Here is a 27,308-nt window from a genome sequence, read left to right as displayed (position 1 = left end):
AAACAATAAGCATGAAGCCCATTTATTTGGCAAAGCTGCTTCTGGCTTCAAAAACTTTTGTAAAAAAAAAACATGGAGAAGAATGACCAGCTGTTTTCTCTCTCTGCTGATGAGAAGACAAGGAGGAAATGGGTTTGGGTTATAGCAGGAAGGACGGAGTGTGTAGATGTAAGAAACAACTTGAAAGTCAAGGTTGTGAAACAGTGGAGGAAGCTGTCATGGGAGGCTGTGGAATCTCCCACCCTGAAGGTCATGAAAGGTTTTCCAGATATTCTGAAGAACATCCACCTGGAAAGATTTAATTTAGATTTGTGTTGGAGCTGGGATTTTATTAGTTGTATGACCTTGGGCAGATCACTTTCCTTCCCTGGACCTTGGTTTTTACTACTGTAAAATGAAAAGGGTAGGTGATTTTTAAGGTCTTGTGCAGTTCTGAGATTTTATGATTCTATATAAGATGATTCTTGGTGAACTTACTCTTTTCTCAGATACTACAAAGTCTCATCTTGCTCAGCACCTGAAGTAACATCAGTGTTACTGGAACCTTTTTTCTCAGGAACTTAAACTTGATACATTCTTAAAACATCATTACCATTTTCCAATATAACCTTCTCTCTTGATCCTCTCTTATAATAAATATCATCCCTGAAATGTCCTCCACAGAGCAAGCTGGAGTGCCTCATCTCACATACAGGTTCCTAAGAAGTTGTTAGAGGTTTGAGGTACTCTGTAGGTCAGCAGCCACTCAACACCATAGCTTATGTATCATCACTGATATTTACTTAAAAAAATTTACTAGTATCATCTGTTGTTACATTCCTATAATTTTCAAATATATCCCCCTTCCCATCCTTAGCAAAACCCCATTATAGTAAAGAATAAAAAAAGAAAAAGAGAAGTTCAGCAAAACCAACATGATGTGGTTACTATTAACAGCCATCCAGAGAAGACATCTAATCAAACAGCATAGCAAGAAAAATGTTAAGAGATTTTACCCATAAATTTATGACCTACATTCTTCTATAAATTACCACCTTACTGTGAAATGAAAGAGGACATAAATGTGGAAAACACACAATCAGGGATTATGCATAGAAGGCATACATTTTTGGCCTTTGTGTGGCCAGGGTATATGCATGGTTTGGGTAATGCATAGATTTGATGCAGCAGTGCTGCTAATGTCTTCTAGTACTGCTAGTTCTCTGCTATTCTCCCCTGAGTGCATGGTTTCATTTCTCAGGTTTCCAATGCATATCAATCATGTTTCCTCTACCAGGTGTCTCCATTGGTCTTGTGATTGCCACACTTCTTTGTGCTACCAGTTACATGGTTGATCTTTTTGGGATCATCTGCTAGCCATATCAATTCTTGTCTGCCAAGTGAGAGTGAGTGGAAAGCTGCTTGTGAATAAGGATAGGACTTATAGCTCTTTTAACACATAGCCAAGGCAATAAGCCAACCACACCTGGCTAAGGGCACCTGAATAAAAGCCAGGCAAAGATTAATTATATTCTTTGGACTGATTGTATCTAGTACTGAATTTAAGTCCATTAACTCAGATACCTATTTGACTTAGGGTTAGAAATTCCCTGAGATAGGTTTGGAGGTCACAAGGAGCCTCACAAAAGGCTAAACAGTATTTGATAAGGAATTTCTAATGGACTTAAATTCAGTACCAGACACTAGCAGTCCAAAGAATGTAATTAATCCCCATGATCCTTTCTTCTCTTATTTCATCATAAATGCTTCCTCTGTCCATAGATCTGAAAAGTAATTTCCTGGCTTGATTATGTATCATTAAGAGCTTATTTTAGTATATGAGATGTTTTTCTATGCCCAATTTCTGCCAAGCTGCTTTTCAGTTTTCCCCAAAGTTTTTTGATAGTGAGTTCTTTCCCCAATAACTGGAGTCTTTCCTTTTAAAGAAAATTATGCTACTTTATTCACTTGCTTCCATACATTGTGTACCTAATGTATTCCTCTGATCAGCCTCTATTTTAGCAAATACGAAATAATTTTAATGAATTCTAAAGTCCCGTTGATTTCTAAGATTCTCTTTGTTTCTTACTTGTGATACTCTATTTCTGTCTCTGTGCTTTTGTACTGGCCATTCCCCATGCCTGGAAGGCGCTCTCCTTACCTCTACTACATAAAGTCCCTCTCATTCTTTAAGATGCAGCTTAGGCACCATCTTCTGCATCTTTCCTGATGCCCCTAACTGCTAGTATCCTCCCCTTTCAAACTGTCTTGTACTTAACTACTTCATGTATTTATTTGTATTGATTCACTTTATATCTGTGCTGTATATATTTATATATGTGCTTATTGTTTCCTCCGTATGAATGAAAGCTCTGCGTAGAGATTTTTTTTTCGTCTTTGCATTTGTATCTCTGGTACCTAACACAGTGATTGACAGGTTGTAGTTGGCACTTAGTAAATATTTGATTGATCAATTGATAAAGATCTGTTGTTCAGTCATTTTTGTTGCATCTGACTCTTTATGGCCCTTTTTGGAGTTTTCTTGACAAATATGCTGAATTGACTTGCCATTTCTTTCTCCAGCTCATTTTACAGATGAGGAAACTGAGGCAAGCGGGGTTAAGTGTTGGTTTGCCTAGGGTCATGTAGTTAGTAAATGTCTGAGGCAAGTTGCATTCAGGAAGATGAGTCTTCCTGACTTCAAGCTCTGACTCTATCTATTGTACCAACTAGCTACCCAAAAATAGACATAAGGAAGAACAAAATCAAAGGAAATTAAGGTAATTGTCCTGTACCATTCTGGCCTGCATTTCTGTCTTTATTATGGATATCTGTCAGGAGCAAAAATCCCCTCGGCTTTGACTGGAACAAAGCCTGCTGTCATCTGACATAAAGAAAAATAGTCAAGCAAGATTAGTCAATGCAGTGACCACTAGTGTCTACATATGCTACATTTGACATTGGAGTCACTTTTCACTTAAATTGTGAAATTTCTCTTCAAATATCTTAGAATTAATGAAAGAAGGCTTGGCTATAATAAGAACTGAAATTGAAGCTTTTGAAGAGTGGATATGCCATCATGCTGCAAGAGAGAAGGGGCCGAAATGGTTGTAATCATTGAAGATCCTTTTTGTTATCCACTGTGTTAGCTATCCTTCCCAGCTTTGTGCCATCTGTAATTTAATAAGCAAACCATCTATGCCTTTATTCAAGTCACTGACAAAAACGTTAAATAGCACAGGGCCAAGTACGGATCCCTGGGGTACTCCACTGTACCACTTCCTGCTACACTGATGCTGAACCATTAACAGATCCTCTTTTGAGTCTGGCCATCCAAACTTTTCTCAGTACATCTGATTATATTTTTGTCTAATACATATCTCTTCATCTTCTCCACAGGAATAGTATGAGATACTTTATCAAAATTTTTGCTAAAATCTAGGTAAACTATCTCCAAGCATTTACCTTATCTGTTAGTTTAGTAAAAGTAGAGATTTTTTTCTTTTTAAAATATATTTTCATTTATTTCATTGGATATTTCCCAACTAATGTAAAAAATGATTACCAATCTTTTTTTAAAATTTTGAGTTCTAAATTCTCTCCCTCCCTCCTGTCTGCCTTGTCTCCTTGGGAAAGCAAGCAATTTGATATTGATCATGCATATAAAGTAAAAACTTATTTCCATATTAGCTATGTTGCAAGAGAAAACAAAGACAAAAATCAAGAAAAATGAAGTTTAAAAATATGCCTCAATCTATGTTCATAGTTTATCAGTTATTTCCTGTCTCCAGTTAATAGTATTTTATTTTTTCCAATTACATGTAAAGGTAGTTTTCAACATTCACTTTTTTAAGATTTTGAGTTCCACATTTTTTTCTCCCTCCTTTCCTCCCCTCTTCTCCTCCCCAAGACAGCAAGCAATCTAATATACGTGTACAATCATGTTAAACGTATTTCCACATTAGTCATGTTGTGAAAGAATCAGAACAAAAGGGAAATACCATGAGAAACAGGAAAAAAAAGGAGAAAATAGTATGCTTCAATCTACATTCAGACTCCATACTTCTCTCTCTGGACATGGATAGTATTTTCCATCATGAGTACATTGGAATTGTCTTTGATCATTGTATTGCTGAGAAGAGCTAAATCTACAATAGTTCATCATCATACTACGTTGCTATTACCATGTACAGTGTTCTCATGGTTCTGCTCACTTCCCTCAGCCTAAGTTCACGTAAGTCTTTCCAGTTTTTTTTAAAATCTGCCTGCTCATCATTTCTTATAGCACAATAGTATTCCATTACATTCATATACTATAGCTTAGTCAGCTGTTCCCCAAATGATGGGCATCTCCTCAATTTCCAATTCTGTGCCTCTATAAAAAGAGCTGCTGTAAATGTTTTTATGATCTCTTTGAGATATAGACTTAGTAGTAGTTGTGCTCGTCCTTCATTGCTGAAGAATACCATGCCATCAGAGAAATGATGTCATGACTTGCACTTGACTTTGTTTTGAGTGAGGGAGGGCTGTTCAGGTCACCAGCCTAACTTCTCCTCCAGAGCCATCTGAATCCAGTGACCAGATATTCATCAGGATGACTGGAGATGATCCAGGATGCACTTGGCTCTTTAGGTCAAGGTCTTTGCAGGCACTCACTTAGGGTGAGGCAACACCCATTCATTGAATAGGCTTGTTTAAGAAGTAGCCAGGGCATGGCCCCTTTAATGAGGTCAAGAAAAAGAAGACATCAGGCTGGGTGGGAGATAGCAACAGTTACTATTGATAATCACTGTCAAGCTAGGAGGGTCCAGAGGAGCCCTCAGGCAGGGCCCCAATGGAGTCCCAGTTTCAGAGTGCAGTAGGTTTAAGGTTTTGGGAGAGGACAGGATAGGGGTGAGGCGAGGTAATAGGAAAAGAGCCAGTAAAACCCAGGTCAACTGGGCATCTTTTGGCCATCCAAGTTTACCTTCCTTTGGAGAGGAGAAGAAAGGGGAGGGGGAGGCAGACAGGAGAGGAGGAGGTGAGTTACCCAGCTAGCATTCAGCCAGCTGCATCTACTCACAGGATTGTGTTTGTCCTTTGTTGTGGAAGAAGACCATGCCATCAGAGAAATGATGACATGATTTGCACTTGACTTTGTTTTGAGTGAGGGAGGGCTGTACATGTCACCAGCCTCACTTCTCCTCCTGAGCCATCTCCAGTGACCTGATATTCCTCAGGAGGACTGGAGATGACCCAGGATGCACTGGGAGACCTTGGACCCTTTAGGCCCAAGTATTGGTATTGTGGTATTAGTAGTGGTATTACTGGATCAAAGGGTATGCACAATTTTCTAGCTCTCTGGGCATAGTTCCAAATTGCTCTCCAGAGCGGCTGGATTGGTTCACAACTCTACCAATGATGCATTAGTGTTCAGATTTTCCCACATCTTCTCCAGTATTTATCATTCTCCTTTTTTTGTTATATTAGCCAACTGGATAGGTATGAAGTGGTTCTTCAGAGTTGTTTTAATTTGCATTTCTCTCATTAATAGTGATTTAGAGCATTTTTTCATATGATTATAGATAGTTTGAATTTCTTCATCTGAAAACTGCCTGTTCATATCTTTTGGCCATTTATCAGTTGGGGAACACCTAGAGATTTTAAGAAATGAAGGTTAGAAGGGAAAACATTTCAGAGATAGTGAACCTAGCCAGTGCAAAGGCATAGAAATAGAAGATAGAATGTTGTATAAGGAGAACAGCAAATGGGCCAATTTGGCCAAAATGTAGAATGCATGAAAAAGAATGATAAATAATTAGCTTGGTCCTTGGTTCCAGATAATCCTCTGACTTGGGTTTAGAAAATTCCTTTTAATGTTTGTTAAGAGAACCTGGTGAGGCTGTGTCACCCAAATCTATTTCAAGGACATCTTTTTCTACCCCCACCCCACATGAGCTGTGTGGAGGCTGGGATCATGAGGCTCCTCTGGCTACCCCTGTCCTTCTAGGGCTTCATGCCAGTGAAGCTAAGGTAAAAACAAAAGATTAGGCAAAAGAGAGAGAGCCATCAACTTGTGCTCTTGCTTCACATTCCTGCCTTTATTATGTGTACCTATCAGTAAATAATGTGCTGAATTTTAGCTACAAATCTAGCTATCTTCCTTATATTCTCATACCCATATACATATTTACACATAAATATATGGTGTCATAGTCACAGAGATACCCAGGACTAGGAAGTCTTTTGTACTGAGGTCAATTGTGAAAGGATCAGATGGCTTAGAGGCTGAATTTATAGGACATAACATCACCTCTCCACTTATTCCTTGGTTGTAATTCACACCCTAGCTCTCAAGCCATATAGGACTTATCCACAGACCACATAAGAACTCTAGAAAAACACAGATGGGATGTACAAGCTCAGAGATACAACAGGAATAGGAAAGACAAGGAGTGAGAACCCTGGGCACCAACAGCTGAGCTATTGCAAGATTCTCAGAGCCCTATCTGACATCCTCCCATTTCTCATACACCACACTGAATATGTACAAAGTTTGGGCTGGTATGACCAGGGTACAGCACACTGAAGACAATGCCAAGCCAGCTCAGGTATCTGTCGCTGCCCTAATTTTTTGGTGCTCATTCCTAGATGAGCTCCTCTATCCCATGTTTGTCATTCTCATGTAAAACTGGGAACAAAACTGCCAGCAAATGAGAAGTTCAGGTTGTCAGTATGCTCTGTGTATCTTTGATAGATGCAGAGATCCCTTGAAAAGCAGCAGGCCTTCTGGCCCCAAGAAGTGATTCTTAAATAGGTACAGAAAGAACAAGAATGAGGAGAATAAACATGCCCATTTCAGGAGTCTGTGTCTCCAGGAATTCCAAATGCAAACTGAAGGAAGTAAGTCAAGCTAATGCCCTTAACCTGGATTGACTTGTCTTGTTGAAGTACCGAAGGAAAAATAGGATAAGTGTTTTAAAGAGGGACTAAGGAGGAAGAAGAATATCTTCTGTTTAAAATCACAGAATCCTGCAGACATGAATCATTCAAGCTGGAAAAGACCTTGGTGCTCTCAAGAGACAATGTTATGTAATGAGAAGAGTGCTGGATTTGGTGGAGTCAGGAGACCAGCCTTTGACTTTTATACTAAGTCGTGATTTGGGGCAAGTTGATTTACCTCTCTGAATCAGTTTGCTCATCTGAAAAGTAGGGAAAATAATACTTGCACTGCCTTAGCAAACAAGGTTGTCAGGCAAATCCGGTGCAATGATGTATGGGAAAAGCAGTTTTATAACTATAAAGCTGCATATACATGTCAATTTTATTATTCAACTCTGATCATAAATGCTAACTGCCCTGTTTTGCAAATGAGGGAGCTGAGATCCATGGAAATTAAAGACTATGTGTTATGGGAGAGCTTAGCAGTGGCCCCCTGTTCAGGTTTGTTGTAAAGGAAATTAAGCACTTGCAAATCATTTGCCCTAAAGTATCAAGGATATAAAACAGGGATACTTAACTTCTCTGGACTCAACCCCTGTGTCTCCATTTGGAAATGGAGCTTGTTAGCAGAGGAGAACAGGATATAGCAAATGGAATGATCTGAAATCCACTGAGTTGGAGGGGTCCTGAATTTATGTGGGTGGGACTTTTTAATACCCTACAGGGATGTACTGGAACCAGCTCCTACCATCCCAAGAAACCAATTATTAAATTTTCTACATGAGCATTTACACTCCAGAAATCAGCCAACACTATAAATCAGGGCTTGATTTATTATTTTACTCATTATGTAGACTTAAGTGATGGAGAAAATGTTAATAATAGAGATTAAACTTAAAAGTTTATTATGTACACCTTTTTTTCCCCCTGGAGACCTGGTTGTTAAATATTTACCAGCACACTACTGCCCTTAGGTGACAAGGAAGCTAAGTCAAGGAATAAAGGGGTCAGTCAAGGCCAGGTCCAGTTTGCTTGCCTTTTAGAGAAAGGAAAAGGAACTCTGGTCCTACAACAACTATATTATCCTGAGAAAAGACTTATGGGAAAACCACATACAAAGGTCTGTCAGAAGTCTTTTTCTCCATGCACTAGGTATGAGACGTAAATTTTAGGACATCCATGTTAGAATACTACTCCTATTCCCATAGTTATTACTCAGTAAATATGACACAAAAGATATTTTACCTGAGTCAAGGGAAACTGCAGAAACCTACTTCCAGGATGGAAAGAGGAGTCAAAATCATGGAACAAAGAATGTCAGAGCTGGAAAGGATCTTAGAATATAGAATATCAAAGGAATATTGTATATTTAGTCCAACTCTTTCATTTTATAGAGGAGTGAACAGGTTCATAGAAAGGAAGTGTTAGCTGGGCTACGTTGTTGCATCATTATCGCTTTTGTTCACATAATCATTAATTGGTTCTATGCTTTGTTCTTTTACTCACTCATTATTTAATTGTTAAAAGATTTCATTGTTAAGTCTACATTTTATTCTGGGTTTTTTGTTTGTGCTTCTGAACTGATTACTATTTTCATTGTGAGATGGTCTGTAAAGGATGTATTTGCTATTTATGCCTTTTTGCGTTTGTTTGCAATATCTTTGTGCCCTAATACACGTTCAAGTTTTATGTGGTACTGAGAAAGATGTATAGTCTTTAGAAGTTCCATTTAGAAGATGCAATAAGTATTTAGTTCTAGTTTCTCTAGAAATTTGTTCCGTTCTATATTTTCCCTTTTGTTGATCTTTCTATTAGATATTTCCAAAACTGAGAGAGGGTCATTGAAATCTCCTGTCTTTATTTTGTTACTGTCTATGTCTTCTTGCAGTTCAGTTAATTTTTCATTTGTGAATTTAGATGCTAAGGCATTTAGAGCACTTAAATTCAATATTGATATTATTTTCTTGCCTGTGATTATTTTCAGCATAATGTAGTTTCCTTGTTTATCCCTTTTATTTTATGCATATTTGTTTTTGCTTTGTCTGATAGCATGATTGCAACTCCTGGATTTTTTTTTTAATTCACCTGATACATATTAAATTTTATTCTACCCCCTCTTTTAAAAATTGTTTTTATGTCTTTGCTTTTTATTAGGTGTGTTTCTTGTAAGCAACAGATGATAGGGTTTGGTTTTCGTAGCCAATCTATCATTTTTTCCTTTTATCATGAAATCCATTTTAATCTATTTGTATTTAAATTTATAAGAGATTAAAAATTTCCCCATTTGTCTCCAGTATTTTTTTCCAAGTTAGGATTTCTTTCCCCTTACTTCTATTAAACATGATTCTTCGTGTCTCTTCAGTTATTTTACCTTAATTTACTTTAAGGAAACCCTATGCCCCCCAACTCTCTTCCCCTTACTCTCAAGTCTCCCTGTCCTCCACCTTCTATTTGTTATCCTTTTGCCTTGTTTTAGAGTTTTGCTTAACTTAGTTTTTTTCTTTTTAAAGATTTCTTCTTTTTATCTTGTTATTTCTTTTCTCCCTCTCACTTAATAAGTCAAGTAAAATCTTCTTTCTTCTTTCCTTCAACTTGTTTTGTTCACTGAAATTTCATGAGTTTGTGAAATTTCATTTCCAGTGTCTTTTTCTAAAATCATTTCTTTCCTTCTTTCTTTTCATTATTTATCTTTTCTTTCAGTTTAGTCTAGGCTTTTATTCATTGATTCATGATCCTTACACTTAGTTAGTCCTTCTGTAGTCTCTTTTACTCATGAGACTAAAGCCTCTAAGGCACCTCTTTTAAGTTCTCTCTTTTAAATATCTTCTGTGTTATTTCCTTACAGTTATTATTACTTCCTTGTCCTCTTTTCTGTTATCCTTCATTCTTAGGAATACCAGTTCTTACAGATGATGGAGAGGATATTTCCCCATGGTAGGAATTTTCTTAAATCTCTAATTGTGCAGTTCGTTCTTGACTTTTGCTCTCTCCATGATTATTTTCTTCATCTCCCACCCCCACCCCCATTTGCCATGAAATCTCCTTCCTATGTCCATGACCTTCTACTCTGCTGGCTGTAAGTTGCCCCCAGTTAACTTCTCCTGATGTAGGATCAGTGGCTTTTTAAAGCACCAGATCCTAAACTTACAGTCGTTTTAAGGTCTTAGTCTCCCTTAATAGAATAGCATTCTTTGTCCATGGGAGCATTCATCAGTGGTATCCTTTACAACTATTGAAACAAGATTGTTTCTCCCTTTATTTCCTCCTATTTGAATTCCTCTTTTTGCCTCCTCATCAATTATTCTATGTGTTCCCTTCTTCGTGAGAGATTATAGGGATTATTTTCCCTTTCACTTTTAACCTTTCACTTGATCAGGGCATGTCACATTCCCCTCTATCTTTCTCTCCTCTTCCCTTCCTCTTCTGTTCTGTAATTTAGTCTCAGAAAAAATAATTGATTCACTTGTGAGGTTTAATCCATGATGGTTTAGTCCTTTTTTCCCTATCATTGTTTCTATTTGACTTCTGCTTTTACCCTTGTCTTCTTTTGAACTTTTAGAAAGAAATCTCTCAGTGGTTGCTCTCTCTTGTTATTTTGTTATTTTTCTTGATTACTCTATTTCTATTGTCTTGAGTGTTTGTAAAACAAATAATTTATTCAAGTCTGGTTTTCATTCTAGGAATGCTTAAAAAGCCTCTTTTCTTTGTACATCCAACTTCTTTTTTTTTCTTCATTAATGATTAGGCTCTGATGAACTCCTTTGCTCTTTGGGACTTGTTATTCCATTTCCTCCTGAAGCTTCCGGTGCAGAATAATGTTGTATTGTTTGAATTAACTTTTCTTTATATTTGAACATCTTTCTCCTGGTCACTTGATGTTTGTTATTGGACTCATTCAGTTTAACCCTATGTATCTTGGATTTTGAAACATAGGGTTTTTTCCTGTAATCAATTTATGTTGTCATTCAATTGATGATTTGTTTTCTGTGATCAGAAGTTCTTGCCAGTTTTATGTTATTATTTCTTAAGTTTTCTCTATGCATGCTGTTTTAGGATCAATGTATTTTGCTTATGGAGAGCATTTTTTTAATCTTACTGCCATTTGCTTCTACTCTTCTAGATTGTCCTTCACTTCTGTGTATTCACATTTCCAATAAATTATTCTCTCATGTTTTATTGTTGAAACCTACCAGCATAGATTCAAGTTTTTCTATGCTGCCAATTATTTCTGCTATGCAGACCACACAAGTCATATTTCTCTTTTACCAGTTCAGAGAGATTCTTCTGTGGTTCCATGGAATCTTCTGATTCATCAGGTATTGATTAATTTTGCTTTGTCTTACAGTATTTAGACTCCTTTAGATGATTTGGAGGCCATATTACTTTCCATTATAATGTCTTCCCTGTTGCTCATGCTTAGAGTCTTCAACTAAGTTTTCTTCTTCTCGAGAAATTTGATAATTTTAATATTTTTCCCCTATATTTTACTATTGCTCACTTTCTGACACCTTTCCCTTTGAGTGTGGTTTCCATGGAGACTGAACTTCAAAGTCACCTCAAATTCCTCTTATGTTGGGCAATTCATGTTTCACTATCTTTACGCTATTTGACTTCTGGGTTCGCAGATTTGGTTATAGCTGGGTGCTGGGCTTTTTCCTTCAGGCTTAGTAGAGTGCCACACACAGCCACATATGTCTTATTCTAGTTCCCTCTATATCTCAATTTTTTGGCTGACCTCTGTTGTAGCACAGGGTGCTGCCATAATGCTGTCTCAGCCATAACAAACTTCTGACTTTTGGTTTTCGGAGGCATAGGTGAGGGGGAGAAGTGTCAAATTGAGTTCTGTTGTCAGCCTATGGGTAGGTAAGTCACTTAACTTCTGTTTACTTCAGTTTCTTCAATTGTAAAATGGGAATAATAATAGCACCTACCCCAGAAGGTTGCTGTCAGAATCAAATGAGATGATATTTGTGAAAAGCACTTAGAACAGTGCTTAGGACACAGTAGGTACTATATAAACGTGTATTCCCTTTCCTCTTCCCTCTTTTCCCCATCCTGATCAGCCAAGCCCAAGCATAGTGGGTGGTTGGGGACTAAGTAAGTATATTAGGCGTTATAGATTAGCTTTCACTGCTGTTAGTTTATTGGATTATTAGCTTATTAGGGTGCAGGGATACAGCTGAAATTGTTTTCTCTTTACTCATTATTCCAATTTTCTAGAAATCTGAGAGACTGTGAGGATCAGTGAAAATATCTAGTCCTCTATTCTATTGGTCAAGTCCCAATGTTATTTCTATTACATCACAAGAACTCCATGGAAACACTATGTCATACATATAGATATTACTATTTTTAAAATTTATGAAGATATTATTATGATTGGTAAAATAACAACTCATGAAAAACCATTACTGAATTCATAGGAACTTTTTTGTCATTATGCATTTTTTCAGTCAATAGGTACTGTAAAACAGTATACATGGATAACATAAGAACTATCATGTGAAGAGTGGTCCAAAATATTTTGGAAGAGGTTTTCATATTCTAAAATCATCATCACTTCAAGTGAGATGATTAATGTAAATCACTTTATAAATGCAAGGACTACGGAAGTGTCATTATTATGTCTGAAAAGGCTGGGAACCACTGAGCAAGATGATCTTTAAAATCCATTCTAGCCCTAACATGCTGTCATCTATGAGTTATGTTTGCTGTCTGTAAAAAGGGGAAAACCAGTGTAAGTAAGCACTGACTAACGAATACTTCACAAAGTAAATTTTTAAACAGATCAGAGAGACAATGTTATTTAGTGAAAAACACTGAGATAAGAGAAAAAGACCCAAGTTCTGGTCTAGGTTCTGCTACTTACTGTGTAACCTCCAGCAAGTCACTTAACCACTTGGGTCATCCTCTGATGTCTCTTATAGCTTTAAGTCTATGACCTTATGCTATGTAAGTTTTTATTTGTTCTCTTCATCTAAAGTAGCATGTTTTTTCCCCCCAATTCAATTTATTTATTTATTTTTGGTATTCAACATTCATTTCCACAAGATTTTGAGTTCCAAATTTTCTCCCCATCTCTTTCCTCCCCTGACCCCAAAACACCATGCATTTTGATTATCCCTTCCCCCAATCTACCCTCTCTTCTATCACACCCCTCCCTTCCCTTATCTCAATCTTCTCTCTTTTCTCGTAGGGCAAGATAGATTTCTACACCCCATTACCTGTATTTCTTATTTCCCAGTTACATGCAAAAACAGTTCTCAACATTCGTTCCTAAAACTATAAATTCCAACTTCTCTCCCTTGCTCCCTCTCCACCCATTCCCACTGAGAAGGCAAGCAATTCAATACAGGCTATATATGTGTAGTTGTGCGAAAGACTTCCAAGATAGTTATGTTGTGAAAGACTACCTATATTTCCCTCCATCCTATCCTGCCCCCTATTTATTCTATTCTCTCTTTTGACCTTGTCCCTCCCCTAAAGTGTTTACTTTTAATTACTCCCTCCTCCAATTTTCCCTCCCTTCTATCATCCCCCCACCCCACTTATTCCCTTCTTCCCTACTTTTCTGTAGTGTAAGATAAATTTTCATACCAAATTGATTGTGCATGTTATTCCCTCCTTAAGCCAAATGTGATGAGAGTAAGCTTCATTTTTTCCCTCTTTTTCCCCTCCATTGAAAAAAGCTTTTTCTTCCCTTTTTTATGAGAGATAATTTGACCCATTCCATTTCTACCTTTTTCCTCCCAATATATTCCTCTCTTACCCCTTAATTTTATTTTTTTACATATCATTCCTTCCTATTCAACTCACCCTGTGCCATCTGTCTATATGTATACAATTCTTCCAATTACCCTAATACTGAGAAAAGTTTTAAGACTTACAAATATTGTCTTTCCAGGTACGAATGTAAACAGTTCAACTTCAGTACGTCCCTTATGATTCTCCTTTCCTGTTTACCTTTTCATGCTTCTCTTGATTCTTGTGTTTGAAAGTCAAATTTTCTTTTCAGCTCTGGTCTTTTCATCAAAAATGCTTGAAAGTCCTCTATTTCATTGAAAGACCATTTTTCTCCTGAAGTATTTATACTCAGTTTTGCTGGGTAGGTGATTCTTGGTTTTAGTCCTAGTTTTTTTGACATCTGGAATATCACATTCCACACCCTTTGATCCATTAATGTAGAAGCTGCTAGATCTTGTGTTATTCTGATTGTATTTCCACATTACTCAAATTGCTCTTTTCTAGCTGCCTGCAACATTTTCTCCTTGACCTGGTAACTGGAATTTGACCACAATGTTCCTTGGAGTTTCTCTTTTTGGATCTCTTTCAGGAGGTGATTGGTGAATTCTTTCAATATTTATTTTGCCCCCTGATTCTAGAAAATCAGGGCAGTTTTCCTTGAAAATTTCATGAAAGATGATGTCTAGGCTCTTTTTTGGGTCATGGCTTTCAGGTAGTCCCATAAATTTTAAATTGTCTCTCCTGGATCTATTTTCTAGGTCAGTTGTTTTTTCAATGAGATATTTCACATTATCTTCTATTTTTTCATTCTTTTGGTTTTGTTTTGTGATTTCTTGGTTTCTCATAAAGTCATTAGCTTCCATCTGCTCCATCTAATTTTTAAAGAACTATTTTCTTCAGTGAGCTTTTGAACCTTCTTTTCCATTTGGCTAATTCTGCTCTTTAAAGCATTTTTCTCCTCATTGACTTTTTGGGCCTCTTTTGCCATTTGAGTTAGTCTATTTTGAAAGGTGTTAATTTCTTCAGCATTTTTTTGGGTCTCTTTTAGCAAGCTGTTGACTTGCTTTTCATGATTTTCTTGCATCACTCTCATTTCTCTTCCCAATTTTTCCTCCACCTCTCTTACTTGATTTTCAAAATCCTTTTTGAGCTCTTCCATGGACTGAGACCATTGCATATTTATTTTGGAGGTTTTGGTATGCAGAAGCCTTGACTTTTAGGTCTTCTTCTGATGGTATGCATTGTTCTTCCTCATCTGAAAGGATGGGAGAAAATACCTGTTCACCAAGAAAGTAACCTTCTTTGCTCTTATTTTTTTTCCCTTTTTTTTGGGGGGGGGGGGGGGCATTTTCCCAGCCAGTTACTTGACTTTTGGGTCCTTTATCAAGAGGAAGGCATACTCTGGGGACCTGTAAATTCTCAGTTCCTCCACACTGGCACAATCAAGGGAGAAGAGTTTACTCCTCTCTTGGCCTGCCCTCTGCTCTGTGAGCAAGATTCCCTCTCCAGAGCCCCCACCAGCTCCACCATGCCAGCCAGTGCTCCTCCTCACCCCAGGGCCACCACTCAGGGCTGAGAAGCAGATCAGCTGCTCAATTCCCCCAGGGTCTTAGGCCAGGGCTCCAACAATGGAAGCTGCTGCTGCCTGGGGCCAGGGCTAGACCACTGAGTTCCCTTCTTACACAAGTGAAAGAGTTTTCTCACTGACCTTTGAAGCTGTCTTTGGAGTTTGTGCATTGAGAAATCTGGGAACCACAGCTGCTACCCAGGATTCTTCACCTTGAGGCCTGCTCCAATCCTGTCTGAACTGTGCTGTGCAGCCAATACTGGGCTGCACTCTGCTCCAAGCCTGATGTGATACCTTTCCTGTTGACCTTCCAGGCTGCCTTGGACTGGAAATCTCTTTCACTCTGTTGTTTTGTGGCTTCTGCTGCTCTAGAATTTGTTTAGAGTCATTTTTACAGGTATTTTATGGGCATTGGGAGGAGAGCTAAGAGTAGGTCTGTCCTTCTACTACACCATCTTGATTCCACCCTCCATTTAGTGAGTTAAAGATAGGTAAGAAATGAAGCAAAAGATGATAACCTAGTTTGCCTACTGAAAAAAAAGTCAAATGTGAGGGGAAGAACCTCAAGGTTTCTAGCCAGAACTGAAATAATCACTATTTACACTCACTCTGAGCCCTCAAAACCCAAACAATGGCCAAATGAGGCTTAGTCTTGACCTATTATGAGCCAGAGAGTCAGAGTAATTTGGGTTTAAGGTATGGTCAAGTAGTTGCATTTGAATCTCAATGGGCTTTATCAAGGCCTGGTTTTCCAGTGTTGTACGTCTAGAAATTATAAATGAAATTACATGGGACAAAAGAGTTTACTGTCTGAGTTGTTTGGTTTTTTTTTAATGATAGAATTAATAAGTAGGGAAGAGAAAAAAAAATCTAGACATAAACCCCAAGATATCTTGCAAAGTTTCAGTGATCAAAATGTATATTTCTTTGGACAGAGTACCCACATGTAAGGGTATGATTCCCCATGTGGACTAAGGGAGAGGAAAGAAGGAGGGAGGAAAGGAAGGAGGGGGGGAAGGAAGGAAGAAAGGAAGGAAGGAAGGAAGGAAGGAAGGAAGGAAGGAAGGAAGGAAGGAAGGAAGGAAAAAATATCATGTTGCTAATACACTTGTAGGCATATAGTAGGTGATCATTAGATATTTGCTGAATGAATGAATGCTTCTAGTATGCCTGTTCAGTGTTCCTTAAGAACCTCCTAGCCACTTGAAAGTTGGTTTTGTTGTTTTTTTTTAAAAAGGCTCTATCTGCTTTGAGGATCTTCTGAGTATGATTTCTTAAAGATTTCCCTTTAAGCCCTCTAGGAAAACATGCAAGAGCTCAAAAATTGAGCTAATATTGAATTAGATCAGTTATTGTAAGTCCTCCAGGAAGGAAAGCTTGCTATTCCAGTGACTGGAAATGTCAGCCAAAGAGAGCAGGTTTGTGGGCTGTAAACATATATCATCTCTAGAGGATAACTAATAACTTTATCACTGTTGCTCTAGAGACCTAGGATGGCAGCCCAGAGGGTTGGAGTAACAAGAGAGTCCTCCTAATTCAATACTCAAAGTCCCTTAAATCTCTCATGATGTGAAATTGGAAACTTCTATTTTCCTAGGTCGATTCAACAATTATTCATTTTACCCCTACTGTGGGCAAAGCTCATACTTCTCTCTCCACACTGTCATGTATGGTGATCTCATATGTTCCAACGGCTTCAGTTATCATCTCAGTGTTGATGGCTCTTGAATTTATATATTCAGCCCCAGTTTCTTTCTAGAACACCAGTCTCACATCCCCACCTATATGCTGGATATCTCCACTTGGATGTTCTGATGACTAATACTCAACATGTCCAATACTAGACTCTTTATCTTCTCTAAACCTGCCCTATTGCTATTTTGAGCATCACCATCCTCCTAGTCACCCAGGCTCAAAACTTTTGAGTCATTCTCAATGTTTCCTTTTTCTTCACATCCTGTCCCCAGACAATTAGCTCTAAATCTTGTCAATTACACCTCTCCTATCTTCTCTCTATGTGTATGCACCATAATTCACCTCTAACCTGAACTATTATAATAGCCTCCTACTTGGTCTTCCTGGAACTTGTCTCTGCTCTCTCTAATTTACCTTCATATATTTACAAAATACTCTTCCTCAGGCACAGATCTGACTAAATTACTTTCACATTCAAAAACAAAAAAACTAAACAAAACAAAAAAACATAAATAGCTTGCCTCTGGAATAAAATAGAAACTCTCTAATCTATCATTTAAGGTCCACCACAATATGGCTTCAACTGATTCCCAATTTTTTCCCTCCTATACTTTTTTTTTCCAGCAAAACTGGACTACTAAGATAGTTCTTTATCATATCTATATTCTTATGCCTTCATTCATTCAGAAGGGCCATTCTCTATGTTCACTGAAATCCTCTTCCTATAAAACCTAACTTAAGTGCCTCCTCTTCCATGAAGCCTTCCTACATCCCCCTTACTGAGAATGAGCCCTCCCTCTTTAACATTTCCTAGACCACATTGTCTGAGCAGCCCCTCTGTCCCTATCACATTATTAGGAATTAATATTAATAAAGAACTCCTAAACTGAGGCTGAGAAAAGGGAATTAACTTGACAGAAGGACAGAATCTCTGAGTTAGAAAGGATCAGAGATCATCTAGTCCAACTATTACCTGATGAAAATCCTTTCTATAACATCACTGGAAAGTGACCATCCCACCTCCACTTGGTTTGTCCAAGGTCATAGTGGTAGAGTCAAGATTTAAACCTAAATCCTCTGATTCCAAATCCAGCTTTCGTCCAACTACACATGATACAGTGTCATAAATATGGTGCATTTCCCCCTTGATGAGTTCTTGTAACTTAACTTTTGTTTGTTCCCTAAAAAGTGGCAGCCAACCTCTGCTCTAGTTTCATCATTCTTCCCACCAAATCCAAAGCAGGAAATTTGTGACACTTTATGGTTTTTCTCAAAATATGTAGATGGTTTTAAAAAACATCACCATGGACAGGGGGAAGAGCCAAGATGGTGGAGTAGAAGGATGGACCTGTAGAAGCTCTCCCTCCCACAGTCCATAAAATACCTGTAAAAATGACTCTAAACAAATTCTAGAGCAGCAGAAGCCACAAAACAACAGAGTGAAAGAGATTTCCAGTCCAAGGCAGCCTGGAAGGTCAACAGGAAAGGTATCACATCAGGCTTGGAGCAGAGTGCAGCCCAGTATTGGCTGCACAGCACAGTTCAGACAGGATTGGAGCAGGCCTCAAGGTGAAGAATCCTGGGTAGCAGCTGTGGTTCCCAGATTTCTCAATGCACAAACTCCAAAGACAGCTTCAAAGGTCAGTGAGAAAACTCTTTCACTTGTGTAAGAAGGGAACTCAGTGGTCTAGCCCTGGCCCCAGGCAGCAGCAGCTTCCATTGTTGGAGCCCTGGCCTAAGACCCTGGGGGAATTGAGCAGCTGATCTGCTTCTCAGCCCTGAGTGGTGGCCCTGGGGTGAGGAGGAGCACTGGCTGGCATGGTGGAGCTGGTGGGGGCTCTGGAGAGGGAATCTTGCTCACAGAGCAGAGGGCAGGCCAAGAGAGGAGTAAACTCTTCTCCCTTGATTATGCCAGTGTGGAGGAACTGAGAATTTACAGGTCCCCAGAGTATGCCTTCCTCTTGATAAAGGACCCAAAAGTCAAGTAACTGGCTGGGAAAATGCCCCCCCCCCCCCCAAAAAAAGGGAAAAAAAATAAGAGCAAAGAAGGTTACTTTCTTGGTGAACAGGTATTTTCTCCCATCCTTTCAGATGAGGAAGAACAATGCATACCATCAGAAGAAGACCTAAAAGTCAAGGCTTCTGCATACCAAAACCTCCAAAATAAATATGCAATGGTCTCAGTCCATGGAAGAGCTCAAAAAGGATTTTGAAAATCAAGTAAGAGAGGTGGAGGAAAAATTGGGAAGAGAAATGAGAGTGATGCAAGAAAATCATGAAAAGCAAGTCAACAGCTTGCTAAAAGAGACCCAAAAAAATGCTGAAGAAATTAACACCTTTCAAAATAGACTAACTCAAATGGCAAAAGAGGCCCAAAAAGTCAATGAGGAGAAAAATGCTTTAAAGAGCAGAATTAGCCAAATGGAAAAGAAGGTTCAAAAGCTCACTGAAGAAAATAGTTCTTTAAAAATTAGATGGAGCAGATGGAAGCTAATGACTTTATGAGAAACCAAGAAATCACAAAACAAAACCAAAAGAATGAAAAAATAGAAGATAATGTGAAATATCTCATTGAAAAAACAACTGACCTAGAAAATAGATCCAGGAGAGACAATTTAAAATTTATGGGACTACCTGAAAGCCATGACCCAAAAAAGAGCCTAGACATCATCTTTCATGAAATTTTCAAGGAAAACTGCCCTGATTTTCTAGAATCAGGGGGCAAAATAAATATTGAAAGAATTCACCAATCACCTCCTGAAAGAGATCCAAAAAGAGAAACTCCAAGGAACATTGTGGTCAAATTCCAGTTACCAGGTCAAGGAGAAAATGTTGCAGGCAGCTAGAAAAGAGCAATTTGAGTAATGTGGAAATACAATCAGAATAACACAAGATCTAGCAGCTTCTACATTAATGGATCAAAGGGTGTGGAATGTGATATTCCAGATGTCAAAAAAACTAGGACTAAAACCAAGAATCACCTACCCAGCAAAACTGAGTATAAATACTTCAGGAGAAAAATGGTCTTTCAATGAAATAGAGGACTTTCAAGCATTTTTGATGAAAAGACCAGAGCTGAAAAGAAAATTTGACTTTCAAACACAAGAATCAAGAGAAGCATGAAAAGGTAAACAGGAAAGGAGAATCATAAGGGACGTACTGAAGTTGAACTGTTTACATTCGTACCTGGAAAGACAATATTTGTAAGTCTTGAAACTTTTTTTGGTATCTGGGTAATTGGTGGAATTACACATACACACACACACACACACACATACACACACACACATAGTGAGAGAGAGAGAGAGAGACAGAGAGAAAGAGAGAGAGAGGGCACAGGGCAAGTTGAATAGGATGGGATCATATCTAAGAAAATGAAATTAAGGCGTGAGAGAGGAATATATTGGGAGGAGAAGGAGAAATGGAATGGGGCAAATTATCTTTCACAAAAGAGGCAAGAAAAAGAGCTTTCAGTGGAGGGAAAAAGGGGGGAGGTGAGAGAGAAAATGTGAAGCTTACTCTCATTACATTTGACTCAAGGAAGGAATAAAATGCACACTCATTTTGGTATGAAAACCTATCTTATAGGAAAGTGGGGGAGAAGGGGATAAACAGGGTGGGAGGGATGATGGAAGGGAAAGCAATGGGAGGAGGGAGCAATTAGAAGTAAACACTCTTGGGGAGGGACAAGGTCAAAATAGAGAATAGAAGAAATGGGGGGCAGGATAGGATGGAGGGAAATATAGTTAGTCTTACACAACATGATTATTATGGAAGTCATTTGCAAAACTACATATATATGGTCTATATTGAATTGCTTGCCTTCCCATGGGGGAATGGGTGAGGAGGAAGGAAGGAAGAGAAGTTGGAACTCAAAGTTTTAGGAACAACTTCTGAGTATTGTTCTTGCATACAACTGGGAAATAAGAAATACAGGTAATGGGGTATAGAAATTTGTCTTGCCCTACAGGACAAAAGAGAATATGGGGATAAGGGAAGGAAGGAATGTTAGAAGGGAGGGCAGACTGGTGATAGCAGTAATTAGAATGCTCGGCATTTTGGGGTGAGGGGAAGGAAGAGATGGGGAGAAAATTTGCACCTCAAAATTTTGTGGAAATGAATGTTGAAAACTTAAAATAAATAAATAAATTTAAAAAAAGAAAAAAATTGATCTATTTCATTTAGGTTGTCAGTTTTATTGGCATATTATTGGGCAAAATAGTTTCCAATAATTTCTTCATGTATTGTGAATTCACCTTTTAAAGTTTTTGATACTGGTGATTTGGTTTTCTTCTTTCTTTCTTTCTCAAGTTCACTGCTCATTTATCTAGTGTGTTTTATTAATTTTTTTAAACCAGCTTATATATTTTTTTGTCACTGTGCAAGAAGCCTTTCCTGATCCCCCTCAGTGCTAACAGCTTCTAAGATTACATCCAGTTTATCATGTGTTATTTACACATGGATATAAAGCACATACCTAGTTGTTTGCATGTAGTCTGTTCATTTAGATTGTGAATTACAGGACCATTTTTGACTTTCTTCTCTCTCCACGGCTTAGCATAGTTCCTGGCAACAATAAGTGTTTAATAAATACTTGTTGACTTGACTTGAAAAAAAAAAAGAGCAGAATTAGCCAAATGGAAAAAGAGATTTAAAAGCTCGCTGAAAAAAATTGTTCTTTAAAAATTAGAATGGAGCAGATGGAAGTTAATCACTTTATGAGAAACTAAGAAATGACAAAAGAAAACCAAAAGAATGAAAAAATAGAAGACAACGTGAAATATGTTATTGGAAGAACAACTGACCTGGAAAATAGATCCAGGAGAGACAATTTAAAAATTATGGGAATACCTGAAAGCGAAGATCAAAAAAAAGAGCCTAGACATCATCTTTCATGAAATTATCAAGGAAAACTACCCTGGAACCAGAGGGTAAAATAAATATTGAAAGAATTCACCAATCACCTTCTGTAAAAGATCCAAAAAGCAAAACTCCTAGGAATATTATAACCAAATTCCAGAATTATCAAGGAGAAAATATTACAAGCATCCAGAAAGAAACAACTTGAGTATTGTGGAAATACAATCAGGATAACACAGGATCTGGCAGCTTCTACATGAAGGGATTGAAGGACTTGAATATGATGTTTCAGAAGTCAAAAGAACTAGGATTAAAACCAATAATCACCTACCCAGCAATAATACTTCAAGGAAAAAAATCATCACTTAATGAAATAGAGCAATTTTACTCTTTTCAAACTCACAGCAGCAGCATGTCCCACAGGAAGTTCTCTGCTCCCAGGCATGGGTCTCTGGGCTTCCTGCCTCAAAAGAGAAGCAGCAGGCACCAGGGGGAAGGTGAAGAGCTTCCCCAAAGATGACCCCTCCAAGTCCATCCACCTGACTGCCTTTCTGGGGTACAAGGCAGGCATGACCCATATTGTCCGAGAGGCAGATAGGCCTGGCTCAACGGTCAACAAGAAGGAAGTGATGGAGGCTGTGATGATCACGGAACCGCCCCCCATGGTCATTGTGGGCATCGTGGGCTATGTGCAAACCCCATGAGGCCTATGGAGCTTTAAAACCATCTTTTCCAAGCACATCAGTGATGAGTATAAGAGGCAATTCTATAAGAATTGGCATAAGTCCAAGAAGAAGGCCTTCACCAAGTACTGCAAAAAGTAGTGAGATGAGGATGGTAAAAAGCAGCTGGAGAAAGACTTGAGCAGCATGAAGAAGTACTGCCAGGTGATCTGCATCATTGCCCATACCCAGATGCACCTGCTTCCTCAGACTCCGAAGTCTTACCTGATGGAGATCCAGGTGAATGGTGGTAGTGTGTTTGAGAAACTGGACTGGTCCCATGAGAAGCTGGAGCAGCAGGTGCCTGTGTCCACTGTGTTTGGGCAAGATGAGATGATTGATGTCATTGGGGTGATGAAGGGTAAGATTTACAAAGGTGTCACTAGAAGCTGGCACATTAAGAAACTGCCCTGAAAAACCCACTGAGGATTACATATGGTGGTGTGTATTGGAGCTTGGCATCCCTCCTGAGTTGTCTTCTCTGAGGCTCAAGCTGGTCAGTAGGGTTATCACTATCACACTGACATCAACAAAAAGATCTACAAGATTGGCCAGGGCTACCAGATCAAGGATGGCAAACTGATCAAAACCAATGCATACACAGATTATCATCTATCCAATGAGAGCATCAACCCTGTGGGAGGCTTTGTCCACTACGGTGAAGTGACCAATGACTTTATCATGCAGAAAGGCTGTGTTGTTGGGACCAAGAAGTGTGTCCTCACCCTGTGAAAGTCTCTCTCGAATGTTGTAGCCTGGAGAAGACTGACCTGAAGTTTACTGATACCACATCCAAATTTGACCACAGTTGGTTCCAGACTGTGGAGGAAAAGAAAGCTTTCATGGGACCACTCAAAAAAGATTGGGTTGCAAAAGAAGAAGCTGTCTGATGTTTCCACACCCATTTGGAGTGGGCAGATTCTCATTAAATTTTTCACAGTTAGAAAAAAAGAAATAGAGGACTTTCAAGCATTCTTGATGATAAGACTAGAGCTGAATAGAAAATTTGACTTTCAGACACAAGAATCAAGAGAAGCATGAAAAGGTAAACAGGAAAGAAAAATCATAAGGGACTTACTAAAGCTGAACTATTTACATTCCTACATGGAAAGATTATATTTGTAACTCTTGAAACTTTTCTCAGTATTTGGGTAGTTGGAGGAAATATTACATACACACACACACACACACACACACACACACACACACACACACACACACACACATAGACCGAGGGCACAGGGTAATTTGAATAGGAAAGGATGATAAGTAAAAAAATAAAGTTAAGGGGTGAGAGAGGAATATATTGGGAGAAGAAAGGAAGAATTGGAATGGGGCAAATTATCTCTCATAAAAAGGGAAGAAAAAGCTTTTTCAATGGAGGGGAAAAGGGGGAGGTGAGAAGAAAAAAGTGAAGCTTACTCTCATCACATTTGGCTTAAGGAGGGAATAACATGCACACCCAATTTGGTATGAAAATTTATCTTACACTATAGGAAAGTAGGGGAGAAGGGGATAAGTGGGGTGTGGGGGGATGATAGAAGGGAGGGCAAATGAGAGGAGGGGGTAATTAGAAGTAAACATTTTTGGGGAGGGATAAGGTCAAAAGAGAGAATAGAATAATTGGGGGGGCAGGATAGGTTGGAGGAAAATATACTCTTTCGCAACATGAGTATTATGGAAGTCTTTTGCAAAATTACACATATATAGCCTATATTGAATTGTCTGCCTTCTCAGTGGGAATTGGTGTGGAGGGTGAAAGGGAGAGAAGTTAGAATTCAAAGTTTTAGGAAGGGATGATGAGAATTGTTTTTGCATGTAACTGGGAAATAAGAAATACAGGTAATGGGGTATAGAAATCTGTCTTGCTCTACAAGAAAAGAGAGAAGATTGGGATAAGGGAAGGGAAGGGTGTGATAGAAGGGAGGGCAGATTGGGGCAAGTGGTAATCAGAATGCATGGTATTCTGTGGTGGGGGGAGGGGAGAGATGGGGAGAAAATTTGAAACTCAAAATCTTGTGGAAATGAATGCTGAAAACTATAACTAACTAACTAAATAAACAAATCACTCAATGGGTGTTGCTTCAGACAAACTGAGACCTGGGAAAGATCCTAGCTCAAAAAGGCCAAGGTCTCCCACTGCATCTGGGGTCATCTCTGGTTGTCCTGATTTAAATCTTGTCAGTGGACTCAGAGGAAGGAAAGAGTGAGCCTGATGAGTTTGCAGAGCTCTGCCTCACTTAAATTCAAATTACTTGCAAGTCAAGACATTACCCTCCCGATGTCATTGGTCCTCTTTGAGAACAAAGGACAAATAACAACACTGTATATCTACAAGTATACCTATACATAATGTAGTGGAAATGGTAAATGATTTAGAATTAGATACCTGTATTTGAGTCTCTGCTCTGCAGTTTGCTAGACATAGGATCTTGGGCAAGTCAGAGAATTATAGTGTCAGACACACACAGAGGGTACAAGTTTCAGTCTTTCCCAAGAATGTATACATGTATGCATGCACACACACACAAATACACGGACATAGACACAGAGACACACACACCTTGTATTGGCTTTGGCAGTGATAAAGGGCTCAGGAATTAGTGGGGGAGAAAGAAGGGTATTAGGAACTGAGCAGAATGGTACTGTGAAGATTTTGACATTTAACAGAGGAGAGTAATTTGAGAAACAAATCAGTGAGGATCAAAAGCCACCATCAAGTTGCCATGATGTTCAGTGAATCATTTATACCACAGGCTTTGGGTATGTACTGGGCTGTACTCCCAAATCTCTACTCATAGTAGCACTTTTCCCCTTAGGTTTCTAGGGGTCCCTGAGAGGTTAAGGGTAGTTTTCTAGTGCTATAGCTCATGAGCCCCTATTGGCATGTTTCCCCCATGCTTATCAATTGGTATTAATTAGACAGATAATTAACTTTTAGATAAGGCTATTTACTAAGGGGGTGTAGTAAGAAAAATTGGTACAAAATATCCCTTTTAAAGTCTATGACACCAGTTTATACAGAGTTTGGGGAAGTGGCTTAAGCTTAGAGCTCTGGTGGTAAAAAGGAGGGGTGAGAGAGGATAGCTCCTAGAAGTTTTTTTGCTAGAGTTCTTGAGATGGTTCCCTTAGGTATCATGCAACTTTTCTATTGGGCTCTTGGTAGCATCCTAAAGATAACCTTCCTTCAGTGTGACTAGTTTATCCTCCATTCCCAATATAGGTGTTGATGAGAGACACTGCTATTCTGGGATACTGCTAGGATGCCAACTGAAAATTCCAAATCCTTTGACCCTTTTGCGTTCACAAGGTCATCCTCTGGCCAAGAAGTGAAGAGGAGAGACAAAGACCTAGGCCAAGGCTATGTGTCTTCTTTTCTTCCCCAAATGATTCCTCCTCAGGGACTTGGCTAAAAGGTTCCCCCACTAAGCTGCCAGATGCTTAAATACTTGATTCCAAAACTAGCTTGCTGGTTTAATACAAGCCCTACAGGGAATGACTAAGTCTCCTCAACCAACGCATATATATTTCCTTTGTAATGTCTCTCGATTTCATCCCATGACTTTCAAGATCTTCTAAATTGACCAAGGACTTTTTGCACCAAATCTAAAGCCTTTGACTAATTTAAGAGAAATGTTCTTACCTGCTAGAGATGGCTACTTTCAAGTGGGGTAGGGTAATGATTGATTGACTGACTCAATGGAAATGTTTAGGCCTAGTTAAAACCTAGCTCGTGTGTCAATTTGATTCAACTGAGAAGACTGAGATTTTTGTAATTATTGAGGTAGGAATATCACATACCACTCCTGTATATTCAGCAAATATTTGTTGTTGTTTGTTGTTGAGTTGTTTTAGCTGTGTCTGACCCCATTTGGAGTTTTCTTGACAAAGATACTAGAATGGTTTGCGGTTTCCTTCTCCACATCATTTTACAGATGAGGAAACTGAGACAAAGAGCTCACTTGCACAGTGTCAAACAGCTAGTAATCATAATCATCAGAGGCTGGATTTGAACTCAGGTCTGCTGACTCCAAGCTTGATGCTTTATCCACTGTGCCACCTAGCTACCCTTAAAAAATATTTACTGGTTATTTATCATGTGGTAGGTACCAAAGGGGATAAAAAAATCAGTATGACCCAGACTATATCTTTTGAAAAGCTCACCAAGTAGGAGAGATAAGATGTATATATTGACATGATACAGAAAAAGAGCATCAGAAATTAGGAAATCTAAGTTTCAGTCCCCACTCTGTTATTGACTAGTTTTGTGACCTTAGACAAATCATTTCCTTGCTCTCTTTTTTATCTGTAAAATAAAAGGATTGAACTTGATGTTTGCTAAGGCATTTCCCTGCTCTTTCATTATATGGTCAAGATCCTTCCTAGCTCTATAAATGTATGACTTTGTGAAAATATGAAAAATGAAATAAAAAATCAAAAGAGAAGATGTCACAAGGTAATAAATCATAATTAGCAAGTGAGCAGTACAGATAATAAAATGAGAGAAGGGAGAAATCTCTGGTACAGAGTGATTGAGAAAGATTTCCTGGAGGTCAGACTGAAACTAAGTGTTGAAGCATAAGTAAGATATGGAAAGGTGAAGTGGCATAGTTTCAGTTCCATGAAAGGTGAGTAAAGGCCCAGGGTAAAACTCTCCAACATTTTTATTAACTAAGAGGCATAACAGACAGACAGACAGAGAGACAGAGAGACAGACAGAGACAGAGAGAGAAAGGGAGAGGAAAGGAGAGGAGAGGAGGAAGAGGGGGAGAGAGAGAGAGAGAGAGAGAGAAGGAGAATCCTTTATCCTAAGTAGAGTT

General features: G+C 38.6%; 1 pseudogene; it reads left to right on the top strand.

The window, feature by feature from the left end:
* The first annotated feature begins 20,531 nt into the window (after positions 1–20,531).
* On the top strand, positions 20,532–23,951 carry LOC140520357 (large ribosomal subunit protein uL3 pseudogene; annotated as a pseudogene).
* The last annotated feature ends 3,357 nt before the right edge of the window (positions 23,952–27,308 follow it).

Source organism: Notamacropus eugenii, chromosome 1, assembly GCF_028372415.1.
Source record: "Notamacropus eugenii isolate mMacEug1 chromosome 1, mMacEug1.pri_v2, whole genome shotgun sequence".
NCBI lineage: Eukaryota > Metazoa > Chordata > Mammalia > Diprotodontia > Macropodidae > Notamacropus > Notamacropus eugenii.
Note: the sequence above shows the minus strand (reverse complement) of the source record. Positions and strands in the feature narration are given on the sequence as shown.